General features: G+C 43.8%; 1 protein-coding gene across 3 annotated transcripts in view; it reads left to right on the top strand.

Annotated features, from left to right (window-relative positions):
- Window positions 1-225: 225 nt before the first annotated feature.
- klc1a (kinesin light chain 1a) overlaps window positions 226-20,637 on the top strand; it is a 54,853-nt gene continuing 34,441 nt past the window's right edge. For all 3 annotated transcript variants that reach the window (XM_015969012.3, XM_015969015.3, XM_015969016.3), the window contains exon 1: window positions 226-453. The gene's annotated coding sequence lies outside the window, so the exon portion shown is untranslated. The remainder of the gene's footprint in view (window positions 454-20,637) is intronic.

Here is a 20,637-nt window from a genome sequence, read left to right as displayed (position 1 = left end):
AATGAAAATGAATGGATGTCCTTGGAGGGGGTGCGGTCCCCCGGTAGACTCTCCCTACTCGCCCCTGGAAGCATGACGTCAAAACTGTCTGGAGGAGGAACTCGGGAGGACAGAAGCTGTCACTTCCAGTACCGAAAGAGGGGCTTTTTGTTTGGGTACCTGTCCAGCCCTCTCACGCTGCTGTACGACTGGTTTCACCATGGAAGCAGTGATGACCAGGAGGCTTCCTATCGGCTCATACTAACGACTGACTGAGCTACATTATTCGGCTTTTGATGCAGTGAAGTCATCAGCAGCCGGCGGAGACCCACACCGGGGATCCTGTTTCTAAGCTCGTGTATTTTTCACACCCACCGGTTCGTTATCCACAGCAGGAGCGATATCGTTTATCTTCAGGAAACCAAGAGGATCGTCACAGTCTAGTCTCATTAGCAATTAATGTCCGAGGGAACGGTAAGAATGGCTACGTGTATTTCCTGGGCTGCGGTGACTATTATCTTTATGTTATGTGTTTATCATTATTAAATTCTTGATTTGCCATTTACCAGAGGGGACTTAATCAAATGACCGAAGTGTAACAAAACTGGCAGGCTTTATTCAGAGCCTGAATGATTGCTATGCGATACATGTTTACGTTGACACCAGGAATTAGACGCCATTATTGAGCGCTAGCTCCGAGTTAGCCGTGAGGTTTGACAGCAGCCTGAAGGCTAACTAGTTCTTCTGGTTAATCCACTTCAGGCCACATCTTTTAAACAAAAGCAGGTGGAAGAATGGAGGGCGAGGATAGGACCGAAACAAGCCTGCAGGCTCGTCATGTGATTGTGTTTCTCATTGAAATTCACAAGCTTAGATGTGTTGAGCCGACAGCCTCTGGGAGACAGAGGATCCCAGTGTGAAGCTGACAGCTGGGGATCACTGGGAGGGGTCTGGGAATACCTGGACAATGCGTGCACACCCACAGAGAAATACCCCGCTCCCTATAGATTCAGCAGCCTGTGATGTTTAAACTCAACCACAGGTTCACACACATCTCTGAATTATCGTGGTGTGTGTGTGGTGTGTCGATAATGCTTACAGGGAGCCTAAGTCTCCTCCCCTTCCGGTCGGCTCATGGGTCCCCGGAAGAACAAAAAAATGAATGCATGTCAGTGGGGCTATTTTCTAATGCACTTAGCTTATGCCCTGAATGGCTCATATGATCTCTTCACTGTGATCACTTTAAATGAGAAGTAGTGATGTGTGTTTTGACCATGCCAGTCGCGTACTTAGAGATTTTTCAGCTTGTAGGCATTTGTAACAGGGCTTGTGAAACATGTTAAAATCCCCCAACTTATGTTGGATATGCAGAGATGCATTCAATAGGGAATCCAGGGACTGGTATTGGGACATAATCAGCATTAGAAATGGTTTGGATCTATATGAAAGACCCAAGACTGGAGCACCGACAACAACTTGTTGCTGTCGCAGCTCTGTGTAACGGACATTTTCAGCTATCTGGTTTGTGGTGAGTGGATGTAAGCATCTAGATGAGAGGTATACGTCTCGTCTCATTTGCTGGTTTTTCTAGTAAAGCAATCACAGTTGTCATCCTATAGAAGAGGTGTAAATGATAAGTGATAAATGACCCGCATTTGTATAGCACCTCTCAGAGTAAGGACTCCAAAACTCTTTACACTACAGTGTATCTTTCATCCATTCACACACACATTCACACACTGATGGTGATGAGCTACGATGTAGCCACAGCTGCCCTGGGGCCATCAGTCCCTCTGACCACCACCAGCAGGCAAGGTGGGTTAAGTGTCTTGCCCAAGGACACAACAGCAGAATTATCTGTCAGGAGACGGGATCGAACCTGCAACCTTCCGATTACTGGACAACCCACACAACCTGTTGAGCTACTGCTGCTGTGTAGCAGAAGAAATTCTGTAGTGTTCCCATGCGCCCCCTTTAGCCTACCGTATGTGTGTGTGTGTGTGTGTATCTATGTGTCGGCATGCACGTCCTGGTTGAACTGAAGAAATAATATATAAAAGAAGCGTAGCCGCTATTTACCACACGGCCAGATTCATGGTGGTTCTTTCCTCCTGGACGAAGGCTTTAAAGCTAGTTAAACTTCCAGCCATTTTTCTCCACTCTTCTCTGTGTCTGGTTAAATGACATCCATTTGGTGATGAACATTTGTAGTCCTGGTAGTGTTGTCAAAAAAATCTATACCTAGATATAAATCGATACTAAAAGTGGTATCTAAATGAGATATTCCATCCCTGTGATATCGATATTATGGACTATTATACACAGCCTTCTTCAAGTACACCGACACGCACGACAGCCAGATGCCGTAAAGCAGCCTCCGCCTCCCAGACAAGCAGAAGAAGAAGACGCCGCATGGCTACATAGCAATTTCCCACGCGAGTTGTCTCCGATCCAAGTTTTGTCTGTCAAATAAATAAACAAAAACATAAACAGCGAATTTGGGAGGCGCTTCACAGCCCAACTTAATTAGCATACCAAGTCCGACACGTAGTTGTATATTCACGCTTATGTGCTTAAAGGAAAACTCCCCTTTATTGCAACCCGGACTTAATTTCTAGCATGAGGTACGTTTGTTTACTCACGCTGACAACTTTGGTGCTACTTGGATTCCCCGGGGTATTTAGATCCATCGGCGAATCGCCGTCAGTGTATATCCATATAACGGGTGTGGACGGGCACCCATGGTGCAGCCTCGAAATAAGACATTATCTGCACCAAAACCTCTCAATGTCGAAAGGTTTTGTTAGGAATCATTAACGTGATTCCCCTGTTCGTTTGGAGCGAGTCTGGGATTTCTAGACGTAAACAGACTAGCTGCGGCTAATCTAACCGGCGCCTTTAATGACGTCACTGCCGTGCGCCAATCTGTTTTTATTAAGATTACCGGTAGATGTACCTTTGTCCTACTGTGGAGAAATTCGTTTTCTCCCTTTATTGACCAACAGAGTTGTTCAAAAGTACAGAACAAAACATATGGCATTACATCTTATGACAAAAATGCACCTTAAACAGAGTTTAAGCAGCAAAACATCACTCTGCAAATAGTGTATATATAGTGAGACAATTCATGATTTAAAGTGTTAACTTTCGCCAGTTTTTGTATGCACTTTAAAAAATGCTGATACTTGAAAGGTTTAAGCACTTTACACACTTAATTCTTAACATTTAATTTTTGCAATAAAAATTGAGTAATGTTATTTTTTGAATAAACTTGTTCAATAAATTGGTGTTTTTAAATAGTATCAAAATCGAGTATCGAGTTTTTTCCCCCAGTATCAAATCAAGTTTGAAATTTTAGTATCGTGACAACCCCTAAGTCCTGGACGTATTTTCACAGAAAATCTAAAATAATGTTGCCCCTGTTTGAAAATAAACACTTTCTTGGTATCAATATGTGTCTTTAGAATCCACAGACATCATATCCATGGCACATAACAAACGGGATTAGAAAATAGCTTTTATAGCCCCGTTGATTTGAATTCAATATTTCTCACTTCTGGGAAGTAGAATGGCGTGACTTAGGCTCTCTATGTCACACTACTGCTGCACCTTTAGATGTGTTGCTCCAGCTTGGGTTTAAAGCTGCAATGGCAAATTTGGAAAACAAATTAGCTTAGAACATTTATTTAATTCCTTTTAACAACATTCTGTCATAGCATAGCTATAAATATACTGTGGGGATTAAAAATAAAGGAACAAAGTGATTTTCTTGCATTTGTCTAAAAATCTGAGTTAATAACTTGTTTTGGCCTGAAACCAACCATTGGACCATGTGGTTGAACCGCTACACTTGGGTCCTCCATTCATCACACACTCACGTATTCAGCACCAGAACACCACAGGTGTGAGAGGTTCTCCGCTCAATATCGGAGAAGGAGAAACAGCCGCAGTGTTTACCTTACATAGGCGTAGCCGTGGCGACCCGCCACGGCTGAAACCCCAGCGCCACGCCTACAAGGTCCCAAGTTTTACTGATATTTTTTTTTTTGTGCCGTTTCCCAAAGAAGCAGCGGGAACTACTCTGTTGTTGCTTGTGATCACAGCCGGCAGGCAGCAAGGAGGAGGAGGAGGCAGGGCAGGGTGGTTACAGCTAGGGATGAGCCGTATCCGGTACGGATAAAGCATTTTTGACGAATACGAGCATGAAACGAGTAAAACTTGTAAATATCTGTAATCGTGGTGAAGGAAAATCCTTATTGGGTAACGGACTGTCTTCACACTCTGTGATTGGCCAGTCACATAGAGCGCCCGCCCCTCCCTACACACAGCTCAGTCCGTCCGGCCAATCCACGCACACACACACACGCGCACACACGGGCACACACGCACGCACGCACACACACACACACACACACACACACACACACACACACACACACACACACACACACACACACACACACACACACACACACAGTTCAGATGCATTAATTCATGCACTTAAATATTAATGTTCAGATTTTACTGAAAAACTTGTTCTGTAATAGTTTCTTTACTATTGTGATCAAAAATATTTAATCTCAGTTCTGAGGCTGCTCTGTAAACAGTTTTCAAACAAACAATAGTTTACAAATAAACAACTTTTGATCAATCCATATCAATTTCAGATTTAAACTAATGTTTTGATGTAAACCACACCCACTAATTTCCTAATAATAAGGTGCATTCACCTGTGTGTCTCCTTTGATCCGCATTAGTGATATTTTCAGCACCAGAACAATGAAGCAAAGAAACAGATTCCTGAGTTTGTTAGTAATTTTATTTATTAGGTGCATCTGAACTGTTCTATTTTTCTCTGAAATGAGGTCAAATCAGTGCTTCTATGGGTCGTCTCCTGTCTGCACTAGAAAAATGTACTTCATTATAATGTTCACTGTAATGCATCTTGATGTTCTTAATAAATTAAATCAAAGATATTGGTCAATAATGCCAAATATGTAAATTTGTGTTTCAGTCATTTTTATACTGGCTTAAAAATACTTCATTAAGTCTACTAAGCAGGGGTGTAGAACGTGTTTAACAGGGCCAGCCCAGTAATGATCTTGGACCAAAATACAGGGGGCAGAATGTCAAATAAAGGGGGGCAGAAGGAGATATTTTTCCAGACGCCAAGAAAAATTTAATGCCAAATCCACCCTGCAAAGTGTGTCACTGAGAGTTTAAAACAAAAATTATTCTTGTGCAAATATTGGTGTATTCACCTTTAATAGTAGTTACTAAAATGCAGCAGTGGATTGGTGCAGTTCAAAGGTGAGTCCATCAAATAAAACAATATTAACATAAAGGTGAGACGTGTCATATCCCCCCCCCCCCCCCCCCACACACACACACAGCTGGGAAAATTTCCTAGGGGAAACACTGAGCCGGCTGCTACCGCTTCAGCTTTAGGACAAACTACCACAGTCTAGGGCAGCAACAAACGATTATTTGGATAATCGATGAATCGGATGGGGTCTCGACACGATTAATCGGATTACATAGGGACATTTTTAAAAACTGCTAGGGAAACGTTATTTTTCACCTTCCTTCACTTTATTAAACACAACATTATTAGAAAACAGTTCAATAGCAGAAAAACAACATGCCATCACCTAAATTGTCTGATAAGGTGTATAGACAGAGACCCTAAGCTACACCTATCTGTGACCTAAAATGCTTGGTCCAAGTTAAACAGCTTAAAGAGCAAGTCAACCCCTACCAGAGTCTAACTCCACTCCCACTTCATGTTTGAAAAATGCAACAAATGCTGTTGCCTGGCAAACCGAGAGGGCGGAGCCGCTAACAAACACACACTCAGGCTCACGACAGCATTGTGACATCATAATGTACCAGTTTACGTCATAGCATACTTCTTAGCCAATAGCGGTGGCAGATTTAAATTAAAATACAGTGCAGAGTTTTTACCTGACAACGGCACAACACTGACAGTTTTAGGCAGAATATTTAAATTTTAACTAAGACGCACTGAAGTGCCAAATTATTGACGACACGTGTCTGCAGCACGATTAGACACTCGTTTATTTAGTTTATCAGCAAAAAAAAGTTTATTTCTGGGTGGCTTGCTCTTTAAGGGCAATTCTCATCTATTTTGTTTGATCTCATCTGTAGACATTTATTATAATTGGGGATGTCAAACAACTAAGTTTTAAATGTAATTAAACATAGGCTGTGAATTAATCAAAATTAATCACTATTTCCAAAAATGACTGAAAAAATACCAAATAAAACAAAAGTAAATGAATGCTATCCTCCTTGTGATGATGCCCTGGGCAACTGCCATAAAGTCACATCAAGAAATGCTGCTGATCATTCCAATGATCCCAAATAGACTCACATTAGGCCACATGAAAGCAACTGAACCCAAAAATAAATTAACCAGTATATAACTGCACTCTCACACAACACGCCTGCAGCAGCAGTTAGGACTCCTCCCTCCCTTTTAAAAGCGTTTTTGCTTCTGAGGACATTGTGGTTGTAAAGCCACATGCTAGTAGTCTGGTCAACCAGATTCCGCGAGTCCCCCCCCCCCCCCGCGCCTATCCAATAGCGTCGCGCTTACGATTTTTTAGACTTTTTTTAACAAGCTTAGGGCATGTCTAGCCTGTGTAATAATCCGGGGCTTGGTTGAATCACTTTTGAAAAGTTTTTAACTTACCCGGACACAGAGCTCTCTCCTCCCTCGCTGATGATTCTGACATGCTTGCGTTTAAGACGCTGCATCATCACTGCAGTACTCCCCTGCTAAGTCTGACCTACAAACGTTGCAGGTAACGAATGTCTTCGCCTGATTTAACTGAAAATGCTCCCAAACTTTAGAAGTTTTTACTTTTTTGGGGTCTCGCTGCTTCTGCCATGTTCCTCTTCCAAACACCTGCCGGCTCTGCGGTCTGCGCGCAACGGCGGGCGGGAGGGGAGGGGGCTTTTGGAAGAGTTGTGCAACACAACGAATCGATGACGCAATTCGTTGCCAACGCTTTTAGTAATCGATTTTCATCGAATTTATCGATTCGTTGTTGCAGCCCTACCAGAGTCCCAAAAACCCCCCCGCCATTTGAAGTCACGGACAACAAAAGACGTTTGGATTTAGAAAACAGTGACTAGTGTTTAGCACTATCTCGTTTCCTCTTATAATGCGGGTTTCTGGTTCCAGTGGATGCGTCTCAGGAAAGACCCCGCTTCAGTATTGATTTGTCCTTTTTTGTCAAGTCCCACTTTCTGTTAGCCTGGCAAGCCAGAATAAATAAATGTATTATTTAGTCTGGCCACGCTCCATTGACGGCTCTCGGTTGTGGGGCGGGCTCTACCGTTGTCTTTCAAATGATCTCCGCATTCCACTGGACAATGAATGTGACATACTCTTGTTTCACTCTGTTGCATCATCCCACCCACCAGGCATATAGAGTGCCCTGATTGGCCTACAAAGCGGATAAAGCTCTGTGATTTGTTCACTAAGCAGATAGAGCACTATGATTGGCCCACCATTATGGACCAATCACAGCTCTTTATGTGTTTGAAACCCCTCTAGAGAGCTGTGATTGGCTAGCCAGAGTCCTGGTAGGAGCTGCGGAGGTTACAATGGAGCATGCCTAGACCAAACTTTGCAAAGCAAGAATTTGGTCTAGTTCACTAGGCTAACTTTCTGTAGTAACATTACACTTCTTTGTGTGTGGTTCTATAAAATACAAATAAGGTAATGGTATCCAATCACGATTATCTTTACATAATCTGTGAAAAAATTCATTTAACTTCTTACAGAACTAAGTACTAAAGGCGTATTTACTATCTAAACAGGCAAAATGTGCTAATAAATCAGCTAAACATATTTCTAATAAAACAAATATGAAACTCAAATATTATTTACTTACTGTTGGTTACCAAAAAGTCTGTCAACTCTCTCCCACCACCCCTGCATCTCTTTGCTCATGCTGTGGCTCCAGAAAGTTCAACACTAATTAGCTTAATCTTAATTTTGATTGGCGGGTGGGCTGGCCAATGGTGGTGCGGAGGGGGTGGGTTCTAGATTTTTCCGCAGGAGGGGTGATGTCCTGTCACCTTATTTGCATTCAAAGCCTAGATTGTTCTGTAGACATGCTCTTGCGCTAGCTGCTCTGTAAACTTTTAAAACGAATGTTTGCACCAGTGTTTTAAAGAGCAAGTTCACTAGAAACCATTTTTTACTTATAACTTTAAAAAAAGATCAATCATCTACAACAGTTTCCTGCATTAGCTTCTGATTGAACATGTTATCACCTACATGAATAACTCAGGGACACCCACATCACACCACAGCTGTTTCTGTAAGACTCACCTATAGATATGTTTGTGCTGGGTACGGTTTGTTAGATGTGGCAGCCATCTTTAATGGGATTCACACCAAAAGCTGTTTAGCACTTGATCAGCGATGATTTGTCTCAGAACGTTTCTCTGTAATCCATTTATTTGATGTTTTGCTTACAAGTGATAACATGCATACACTGACATTCACAGGTAAACCGTTAATGTGCTTCCATCTGAACACCTGATCTGCTGCTCACCCATTAGGCTGATGTTCATTTATTTTGCTCACATGCTAAAAACGGTCTAGCAACATTTTTGTCTTTAAGGCCCAGTTGTACAGAGGGAGCTGAGTTTTCTGAGGCTTTTTGAATCGGAACAGGAGGAAGCGCATGTGATCACTTTCACTTCTATATTACAGCCTGACCAAACTGCTGCTGCCAACTCTCTGGTGTGGGTAGCAGAGGTTAAACTAAACCGAGTAAGCAGCTTCATGTTTTATTATTACTTTGTATTAGTCCTATACGTAGGGGTGGACAGAAATCATTCTGAATTGATTATAAAATCTTACAAATCAATTTTATTGATGTAACTAATGTGATGTTCAGGAACCGAAAATGTGGAACTCCAAAGTGGGGAAGTGCGTCAGAGCGACTGTTTATGAGGAGCACATAATGGAGACACATGTTTTACCCTTGTGTAATAAGCTTGGAGTCACAACTGTAGGAATAGTGCACTTTAGTGAACATTTTCAACATGACAGATGGCAGAGTTATACCAGTGAACAACTTCAACAAGCTTCTGTCCATAGGAACCCATTTTCATTAGACCTGGGGCCAAATTGGGACTTAACATGACTGGAGTTGATGCTAAACTCTAATTCATCCTTATGTAAATGGTAAATCTTTGAGACTAAAAGTGAGATTCCCCTCATCTCGTCTCTCATCTTCTTCCACTTATCCGGGTCACGGGGGCAGCATCCCAACTAGGGAGTTCCAGACCATTCTCTCCCCGGCCACCTCCACCAGCTCCTCTGGCAGGACCCCAAGGCGTTCCTGGGTCAGTCCGGAGATATACTTTCTCCAACGTGTCCTGGGTCGACCCGGGGGCTTCCTGCCGGCAGGACATGCCTGAAACACCTCCCTAGGGAGGCATCCTAACAAGATGCCCAAACCACCTTAACTGACTCCATAGGGAGGAGCAGCGGCTCTACTCCGAGTCTCTCCCGAATGTCTGAGCTCCTCACCCTATCCCTAAGGCTGAGCCCAGCCATCCCACGGAGAAAACTGATTTCGACCACTTGTGTCCGCGATCTTGTTCTTTTGGTCATCACCCAAAGCTCATGACCATAGGTGAGGACTGGGTGGTAGATCGACTGGTAAATCGAGAGCCTTGCTTTCTGGCTCAGTGTCCGTATCACTGCAGACGCTGCCCCAATCCGCCTGTCAATCTCCCGCTCCTTCCTTCCCTCACTCGTGAACAAGGCCCCGAGATACTTAAACTCCTCCACTTGAGGTAGGACCTCTCTCTCGACCTGGAGTTGGCAAGCCGCCCTTTTTCGGTCGAGAACCATGGTCTCAGACTTGGAGGTGCTGATCCTCATCTCAGCCGCTTTACACTCGGCTGCGAACCTCCCCAGCAAGAGCTGTAGGTCAGAGCCTGATGAAGCTAGGAGGACCACATCATCCGCATAAAGCAGAGATGAGATTCTCCTGCCACCAAACTCCACACCCTCAACACCACAGCTGCACCTAGAAATCCTGTCCATAAACGTTATGAACAGGACTGGTGAGAAAGGGCAGCCCTGGCGGAGTCCAACCCTCACTGGGAACAGGTCCGACTTACTACCGGCTATGCGGACCAAACTCACACTCTGGTACAGGGACTGAATGGCTCTTAGCAAAAGACCATCCACCCCATACTCCTGGAGTGCCCTCCACAGGGTGCCTCTGGGGACACGATCATAAACCTTCTCCAAATCCACAAAACACATGTGGATTGGTTAGGCAAACTCTCATGACCCCTCCAGCATCCTAGCAAGGACAAGGATACCCCTTCGCAGAAAATAGGATTTCAAAATCCTAAAAATATCCTAAACTTCCAATATCTATCTGTCCATACATTCATCCATACCGCAGGTGCTGAAGTGTGGGCTGAATAATGAGCTTTACTTAAGCCAGAGTTTTAAAATCAGGAAACAGTTCTCCTATTGAAATAACCAGAAGTCTACCAGACTCTGAAATAAAGAAGGGTTTCCACTGTCCATACGCACTCAACATTGCGCTCTTGTGTATGATGTCAAGTGCGTCACAGAATCAATCAATCAATCAAAGATACTTTAATAATCCCAGAGGGAAATTAGAGTTTCAGTACACACAATTCAGAGATCAGACATACATGGGCAAGACACGTGACAAGAATTGGTGACTGTGGTCATTCGCAACCCTGAGTCGCGCTACCTTAATAGAGATCAGAGGGTTAAACGACGATTGGTTCAGGTGGAGGGGAAAAAAAGGCACTTCAGAGTTACCCTCCACCGGGAGGGCAGCTTTGCTCTGCAAAAAAAAAAAAAAACACCTCAGACAGATATGCAACAGACTTCAGACAACACAACATAGGTGTCCACTAGGTGGGTGGTGGGTTGGGACTATCCCCACTTCAGTTCTTGCAGCCACGATAAGCAGCGCATGTAACCTCAGTGTGGATAGGGGGAGGAGCATTGAGGGTTGGAGGGTTACAGTGACCCTGGAACGTTTCAGCGGCCTTCCCGCAGTCCCGCCCAGGCTGGGAAAGGAGACAGCGTTGAGTTGCCATAGCGACGGCACATTCCACATATCTTCTGAGGGGGGAGTTTTCGTTGGAGCCTTGCAGGCTCCAGGGCGCCAGGTTCCGATTAGAAATTGTTTTGGGGCCAGACAGAGATAATTTCCTCTCTGTCTTACAGTTCCTTGGTCCTCAACCTCTCAGAATCCCAATAATGGACATTAAACTATCTCTGAGCTCTGGGAGCAGGCCAATATTCCTCGACAGCTCGTTAATTTTCCGGTAAGTCAGGAAGCCTCCAAGGCCAATGAGCAGGAAACCTGACACCAACACCACGAACATCCACACGTCTTCAGAGTCCTCCACAGACAGCTGAGATAAACAAATCAAGTTCCACTGTTTCCAGGAGTTCATGATATGTCCAACTGGGTCTGTCCCGGAGGGGCATCCGGGAGCCCCTTCTCCCATTCTCATCATTCAAAAAATTGTATCAATCGCGTTGAGACCAACTGACGAGATCCATTTTAGTGATTTCAGTTTCCAGTTTCCAGAAAAAATGCAGAAGCAGCTGTTCACCCAGCACACAGGGACAGACAAAGGCCTTGAGGATAAGATATGGAGGAGAGGAGGAAAAAAGCGTCTGCACCCTCTGAGAGCCAGAAGAAGAAGCTCTCATCAGCAGCAAGACACAGAGAAAGTGTGAGATAATGCTCAGATATACTAATAGAATAATTTTCTTGATTGTTACCTCCGTGATGTTCTTTGTGTGTAAAATATCTGTACACCTACATAAGTCATTAACAAACTTTCAACCAAACAAATAAATAAATAAATCGCCTCTTATAAAAACAACCGTAACGGATCAGCCCATTGTCGATGGTCGAATAATTCGTCCCACCGCCCAACCCTAATATATCCATCCATCCAAACAAAACAAACTTTGGTCGGCAGCCTTGGTGAAAAGGCTCGTTACAACATGAACAATCATCCCCAAATAATAAAAACATCGAAGCCAAGTGCAAAGTTTAGTGCTGTACTTTGAACCTGAGGTTTCCTGATCGAGCAGATGCGTGAGAATACATTTAACGACCGCTTAGAGATGAAGCAAGCTAGCGCACTAGCACTATAATTGATTAAGGTGTGCTTCTTCTAAGATTCATAATCGTTTATGTCCGCATCTTAATGCATCCGTTATTAGATTATTTTCCTCAGCTCTACCGAGCACCCCAGCTAAACAAACCAACACACTGCCTAAAACTTGCTCTGATTGGTTCATTGGTGTGTCTGTTTTAATGAACCATAAAATGTGAAATTCCATAGGAAATATGAAATCAATCTTATGGACCTTTGGGTAATTTCAACCAGAAGATTGGAACTTTTTATTGCTGGGATTATGTAACCACTTCGTATTAACTCAGAGACAAAAGGAAGAGAGTCAAGTTTTAAATTTAAGAAGATTTATTACTAAACAATTTAAAACTAGACTAACTTTAAACACTAAATACTGTGTGATGAATGGATCTCGGTGTGAATGAGGCAAGATGGATGGTGTGTGGTGTGTTGTTCAGAACCAGCAAATCTTCCTCACGCTTAGACTACTGTAACTCTCTTTTCACGTGTCTGAGCAGAACCTCCCTGAACCGTCTACAGGTGGTTCAGAACGCCTGTGCTCGGCTTCTGACCAAGTCCTCCAAACACACCCACATCACCCCGCTTCTCCTCCAGCTTCACTGGCTGCCAGTCAACTTCAGGGTTCATTTCAAGATCCTGGTTCTGGTCTATAGGGCCTTACATGGACAAGCACCATCTTACATTGGTGGTCTTCTCAGCACACCAGGCTAAAGACCAAAGGTGACAGAGATTCATCATCTGTTTTCTATCAGAAGCTAATGCAGGAGATATGGGTAGAAGACTATTTTCATGTTCAGCCTGCAGATTGAACTCAGAGACTGATCATATTTTTAAAATCGGTGGCAGGATTATTTGTTTTTGCTGCAGTCTGATCAGAATAGGCTGGATCAGGACTCACATCCTTGGCATCGTTTTTTAAAGTTTTTGGGTCCGTTTGTGTGACTCAGCTTTTTTCATTCTCTTTTGTTTTAAAACAGAACTGGTGTGAAACCGTGATCATAAGGGAAATTTAATCCTGTCAGAAGAGATCAGCTGTTTATTCCCACCCTGCTGATCAATGCGTCTGAGTCAGTAATGGCTGTGTAAACAATAAATAACATGCAGCATTAACATGTTACTGAGACTTCAATTGACTTGAATGGTATTTAATTTGATGCCCGGTGTGAGTGGTAGCCAGCCTTTTTAGTTCATAGCATTTAATACATTAGAGGAATATTTGTTGGATTGGTATTAGCCCCTTGTTTTATTAGTTTAAAGTTAAGCTGCTTCACCCTGCTCCCACCACCCAATGCAATGTCAGCTTCCTGCTTCCTGCTCAGCTGATAGGCTGCTGGCTGGTTGCTGAGTCACATGGAGCTGCAGCTTTTCCTCAGCTGCCTCCTTATTTCAGACCAGGTTTCATTCTGTAGCCTCGTCTTCTGCATTTGAACTAAAGTATGACCCAGCCCAGGAGATGTCTGCTGCCTTCAGATGCTCTCACACAGAGGTGGGCCAGGTGGTCGGATCATCAGTCACACCCAGGAGTCTCATTTCACCCCCCATCCTTCTTGTCTTTGTAGCAATTCAGCTTATTGCAGCTCTTTAACTTCTGCTGACTAGCTTTGTCATAATCCTCTTACGTGTGTGTGTGTGTGTGCGCGCCTCAGGCCTCTGGCTGGTATAAAGGTTTTGATCGTGTTTGATGTTGAGATCCACACATCTCTCATCACCTGTCAGCATCTCTTGGGGCTGTGACTGTTGGCAACTATTTGATGATACAAAATTGCAAGAATCCCTGCAATCTTCATTCAGAAACTAATTCAAGTGGTATTGATGAGCCTTTTGTTAGCACTTTTCTGTTTGCTCGAGCACCTGCCCCTTTTGTCCGAAGTGCCCAAAGTGCCCTTTTTCCGGTCTTTCATCAGATTTTACCATTCAAAACTGTTATACCGTGATACATATCAGGCACCAGGAACATGCGGAGGCAGCCGCCTCAAGCTGAAGCCTATTTTCCCTTAGACCCACCCAGAAGCTCACTGATTGGCTCTGCCGCATCATGCTAACGTGTGATTGGTTGTCCCTGCTGTCGCTTTACCTTGCAGCCATGGAGACGACAGACCGGTGTTTTGCCTGCAGGCAGGAGTCTGCGTTCATTTACCTGTAAGTTTTTTTTCTGCCTGCTTCACGTCAGCTGGATGGATTTTAATATCTGAGCTTTTGTTTACGTGCGTTTGAGTCCGTGGTTAGTGTGTGTGGAGCAGTGAGGTAGTTGCATGTCTGAGTCAGAAAATGGGACATGAGAGAGACTTCTGAAGTGTTGAAGAAACTCACAACAAAGAATCACAGATGTTAATATTTCTTACTCTAGATTCTCCGGGTCATAACTTCTGAATTACTAATTGAATAAAAATAATTCAAACGGTTTCTAAAAGTACATAAAACGAGCCTTTCAACGAGGTATTACATGATGTAATTCACGTTCCTCCCAAAAATCGCTATTAGAGGGAAACCAGCTTTGCAGCGTCACTGAAAGAAACGGAGCGAACCGCGACGGGAAAGCAGAGAACCAAGTCATTTTGAAGTTCCTGTTTAGTAATAAATGTAAAGAAAATTCAAATCCGTTAATTTTTTTCATTTAAGCTGCAGTTTTACAGACTTTAATAAACATAAACACTAAATACAAACCAGACACTGAAAGCTGAGGTTGTTCTGATAAAAGGAGCAGAGTTACAAACATTTTACACTTTTATTACAATTTTAAAGCCATAAAACAAAAGAAAATACCAGTTATATTTATGGTCATAAGAGGGTTAAACGTGATAAATTTTCCGCCTCCCACAAAGAGATGGTAAAAGTGAATGTGAGCATAATTATACATGTTTTATTACTTTATTATGTATTTTTTATTATTGACTATTACTCCAAAGGGTTCAGATGAAGGCAGCTGGACTTCTTTGGTTTCTTTAAAACATTTCACTTCTCCTCTGAGGAGCTTTGTCAGTTCTAACTGGAATATGGGAGAGTCAAGCTCATAAGCTGTAGCTGTCTGTTGTTATTTAAAGAGCAGAAACTACTCTGAGTACCCCGCCTCTCCATCTCCTGATGAGTCGTTGTGTTGATTAGATGCAGGAAGGTGTGACCTAGACTGAAACTGAATGAGATCCAAAGCTTCATTATTGGTACTGGAAAGGTGAAATCTAAGCCCCGCCCCTATTTAAAGTGTGTTTTTCACATTTTGACATAGATAGCTTATTTTACTCCTCTCTCAAATCATCTATCTTCTCTGTCCAGAATGTGGACTTTGTCATCTTCAAAGGTGTGTCCCCTGCCCTTCAGGTGAAGGTGGACTGCAGAGTTCTGACCTGAAGAGGCGGTTCTCCTGTGTTGTGTTATGTTCTTGTGTACTTGTTGTTTAGTTTCTCTAATATAAACATCTGCTGGACAGTCCTCACTACACTGGACTGCATAAACAACGCCACTGAGCTTCTGTTTGGGTGTTTTGTCTTCTGGATGGACCAGGTTCTGTCTGAGGGTGTTGTTGGGTTTAACGTTTACTGGGATGTTGTGTTTGGAGAAGATTCTTCTAAGTTTCTCTGCGACTCCTGCCACGTATGTGATGATGGTGCCTTTGTGTAAAGGGTGTTGTTAGGTTGGTAGCAGAGCTCTCATGTTTAGTGTTAAGTTCAGTGAGATCATGGAATGGGATCAAGAATTTTCTACTGACAGGAAAAAGATCTCAGCTAACATAGCTGTAGATCACACTGGATAAGTCTCTGTGGTTGCATTTATTTTACATTTATTTTACTACCTCTTACTAGAGCTGTCTTTAGTAGGCGCAAAATATACTTGGTTGTACACCTGTGCAATAGCAATAAATGATCTAGGTTACTGTTAAATGTACTTCCTGAATGAGTGACCTTTTAAGGCTAAAATAACAAAATGACAAATACAGACAGAAGGACGACTTATTTCTTCTTTTATAATGCATTGCATCACCACCTGGTATCAGAACAGGACTCAGTATAGGAAGATAATCAAAAATCAAACAACTTGGACTCGGATCAGGAGCAGAAATGTGGTTGTAACTTCTCTAGATACAAGTCAGCTTTAAAAACTAAAACTATTATTTATGAACTAACATTAACACTAGGGCTGCACAATATTAGGAAAACCTGCGATATTCGATAACAGTGCTTAATATTGCGATATCGTTATTACTCGCGATAAATGAACAAATACTAAAGTATGCAGTGTTGATGTCGTCTGGCGTGTGACGTCTGCTCTGGGTTCAAAGCAAACAAAAACTAATGCATGAATTCCATTACAACATAACATTTTTATTGCAAAAATATGCAGCTGCAAGCTGCTACTGTATTAGCGGCTGCACCCGCTACTGTATTAGCGGCTGCACCTGCTACTGTATTAGCGGCTGCACCCGCTACTGTATTAGCGGCTGCACCTGCTACTGTATTAGCGGCTGCACCCGCTACTGTATTAGCGGCTGCACCTGCTACTGTATTAGCGGCTGCACCCGCTACTGTTTTAGCGGCTGCACCTGCTACTGTATTAGCGGCTGCACCCGCTACTGTTTTAGCGGCTGCACCCGCTACTGTATTAGCGGCTGCACCCGCTACTGTATTAGCGGCTGCACCCGCTACTGCATTAGCGGCTGCACCCGCTACTGTATTAGCGGCTGCACCCGCTACTGCATTAGCGGCTGCACCCGCTACTGTATTAGCGGCTGCACCCGCTACTGCATTAGCGGCTGCACCCGCTACTGTATTAGCGGCTGCACCCGCTACTGCATTAGCGGCTGCACCCGCTACTGTATTAGCGGCTGCACCCGCTACTGCATTAGCGGCTGCACCCGCTACTGCATTAGCGGCTGCACCCGCTACTGCATTAGCGGCTGCACCCGCTACTGCATTAGCGGCTGCACCCGCTACTGCATTAGCGGCTGCACCCGCTACTGCATTAGCGGCTGCACCCGCTACTGCATTAGCGGCTGCACCCGCTACTGCATTAGCGGCTGCACCCGCTACTGCATTAGCAGCTGCACCCGCTACTGCATTAGCAGCTGCACCCGCTACTGTATTAGCAGCTGCACCCGCTACTGTATTAGCAGCTGCACCCGCTACTGTATTAGCAGCTGCACCCGCTACTGTATTAGCAGCTGCACCTGCTACTGTATTAGCAGCAAAACAACTAACTGCATGCATGCAGTTTCTCAGTGACTTTAAAACATCACCTCCACCATAAAACTTTTTCTGATGCTCCAAATACAGAAAAACATCCCTTACCAGGGTTTTTGGAATAAATAGTTTAAATGTTAAATAATAGTTAACATCACTTAAATGCAACAGCAAATTCTCTCATTGCTACTGAACATTTTCTCCACTTATGTGGTTATGATATAAGGCTGTTGCTGTAACTGGGAAGTGAACTGGGCCAAACTAGGAGAATATTAAGATTTTCTGAGGGAAAGAGAAAAACAATTGTCTACCTTTCAGAAGAGGAACTGGCAAAAAACTACATGGAAAATATGTGAAAACGTTTGTTTTAAACCCCAAATTGAACAAGTTTACCTAGATCTTATAAAGCAGCTCAGATGATGCAACTGCAACTATGATTCTGATAACAAGCTAACAAATTGAACTAGCTCCTCTAAGATAACCGGCTAGCAGAGCTTCTGACTGACAGTTTATGTGCAGCAGCAAATCAACTATCCTGATTAACAAGGTTATAAAAGCTCATGAATGAAAAATCACTTTGATGTGTGGGGGAACTTTTCCAGGCCCTCTTTAGCAGGGTGGGACTGGGAGGAGAGTGCTGTAGCCTTTTAGCTGGAAGCTAACCGGAGCCTGGGGCTAACATCACCACTAGCGACATGAAGGTGGGTTGGTTCAGCGGCACGTGTCAGAGTCAGCCCGGTAAAAATGATTAACGACACCGAGCGGAGTCAAGTTCACACTTGAAAGCAGCGCTGAATCCAGAAACATCAGCACAAAGTGCGTTCGTTGCTCTGAGCCAGCATGACGAACACGGGAACGGCACCGCTAACTCTGTTTGGGTGTTGCTTTCCAAAAGGGTCTACGTAGGGGGCGGGCGTATTACGTGAACGGAACCAAATGATTGGCCGCATATCAGAAGGGCTACATTTGATTGGTCAAATAATACTTCCGCATAAAAAACAGAGCTGGTTTACAAAAAGCTGATGTATGACACGGATGGAAATGTTTGAACCAAACATTTATCGCTGTTTTTGCCATGTTTTGCGATGGGCCTATCGCACGTCCTGTTATTGCGATGACGATAATTTTTCGATATATTGTGCAGCCCTAATTAACACTAACATTAATGACACTACTTGATATATTTTTATTATGTTGTTTGAACCCAAGGGTCTCATTATCTGAATTTTCTAACTTGTTGGATTGTGAATCTGTTTAAAAGTTTTGCTCTATAAGGGCTCCCTTTTTTTTACTTTGAGCACCCGCCCCGTCAAAGTCTCTGCACGGCCCTGAATACAAGTAACTCTCTGATGTTACCAGCTAACAAGAGGTAATTGGATTAATGAGGCGACTCTTCGTTCTCCGCCGTGACGTGCTTCCTTTTGAGGTGCTCGTGCATCGCCGATGTGCTCCCGTGAAAGGAGAGTTTCACTTTGCAGATTTTGCACTCTTGGTGCTTCTCTTTTGTCCTTGTAAAATGCCCCAAACCTTTCAGCTACGTTGCTGACTTGCCACGATGTTTTCTTTCTCCTGTGATCATGATTCGAAGGCTGACCCGGATGGCCACTACTGCGCATGTGCCTGGAGCTGAAAGCAGCCGCAGCAGGCGAGAAAAAAAAAGGCTCATCGAATAAACAACGTTGAGCATTACATTTATAGTTGACTATTTTGTTTGTCGACGTCCTTGTGACTAATCGTGGCAGCTCTAGTTAAGGGACAGTGTGACGTAGATCTTTCAGGCTTTTCTAGTCCTAGACTTTCATCTTCTATCTTCTATCTGAAGCTAATGCAGGAGATAGGTGTAGGACAGTGTTTCCTAATTCTGGTCCTCAGGACTCCCTGCTCTGCATGTTTTTCCCTGCTGCCACACATCTGACTTAATGAATGAGTGATTAACAGGCTTCTGCAGCACTTGATGTCCACCTGAAGAGGCAATGCAAACATGTAAATCAGGTGTGCTGTAGCAGAAACATGGAAAACATGCAGAGCAGGGAGTCCTGATGGCCAGAATTGGGAAACACTGGTGTAGGAGACTATTTTCACATTCAGCCTGCATAAAAGTCTCAGGATGACCGATTATATTCAGAAATAATCGTTAAAAGAGGACCTTTTCAGTGTTCCTAACCTTTAATTAAAAGTTGAAAACAGGGAATTGAGCGGACAACCCACTGATGAGAGGGTGAACTCTTAACCCCTGTGTCGCCATGGCAGTCGGCTTTCACAGAAAAATCACCACAAAATACTCGTGTCAAGACGCACTCTGCTGTCTTCGTTTTATCTTTGTCGTCTGACAATATTAAAACGCTTTGGTAATATTCGACATGTTTTCACAAACAGTGGTTTTTAGAAGAAGAGAAGTTGCACTCTCAAGTCCCCTGGGTGTTCTGGTAAATCCCGTAACGCTGCTGGAGAGTCGGTCTGTCTGTCACTCACCCACGGTGCTGAGAGAGCGCGTATCGGCTGTAGTAGCGGATCTATGTAAGGGAAAAACAGGAAAATAACAAAAATGTGCACCTCTCAGCTGGGCTCAGCTCCAGCTCCCCCCCCCCCCCCCCCCCCCCGCACGCTCCCTGCTGCCGGAAAACCCCGGATTGACAACAGATAAGTCAGGAGCGCTACAAACCCACAGCTTCGACCATCATGTGATCACATTGTTCGAAATCGCACTATTAAATATGATCCAAAGTTCTTGTTTTGAGTAAAAAAAATCAGCAAATAGGTTTAGCCAAAGTTCCTTAGCTAGATTCATGGACGTAATTTTCACTTTAGAAGTGTGTGTGTGTGTGTGTGTGGGGGGGGGGGGGGATCTTTACAGTATGCTCTAATGGGAAACAGGCTTCCACACAAACAGTTGTTTTCGGCTTGGTCCTAGAGCTCAACCAGTGTCAATTTAATATAGCGTAATATTGTTTTTGGATGGTAAAAATTGCAGGGGTCAAAACTTGACTTTGGAAAAAAAAGGGGGGGGGGGGCAGGGGGGACATGCCCCCCCCCCCAAAAAAAAATTACGTCCATGGCTAGATTTCTTAAAACTAGCAAAGAAATCTAACAAATTATTTTGCTAGATTTAAAAATCCTAGCTAAGCAACTTAGGGCAGCAGTAGCCCGTGAGTTAAAGCAGGGTGTCCAGTAATCAGACGGTTGTGGGGTTGATCCCGGCTCTCGGCAGAGAATGCTGCTGTTGTGTCCTTGGGCAAGACACTTAAAGCAACCTTGCCTG

The sequence above is a fragment of the Nothobranchius furzeri genome, chromosome 18, assembly GCF_043380555.1.
Source record: "Nothobranchius furzeri strain GRZ-AD chromosome 18, NfurGRZ-RIMD1, whole genome shotgun sequence".
NCBI lineage: Eukaryota > Metazoa > Chordata > Actinopteri > Cyprinodontiformes > Nothobranchiidae > Nothobranchius > Nothobranchius furzeri.
This window is presented reverse-complemented; position numbering and strand designations above follow the sequence as displayed.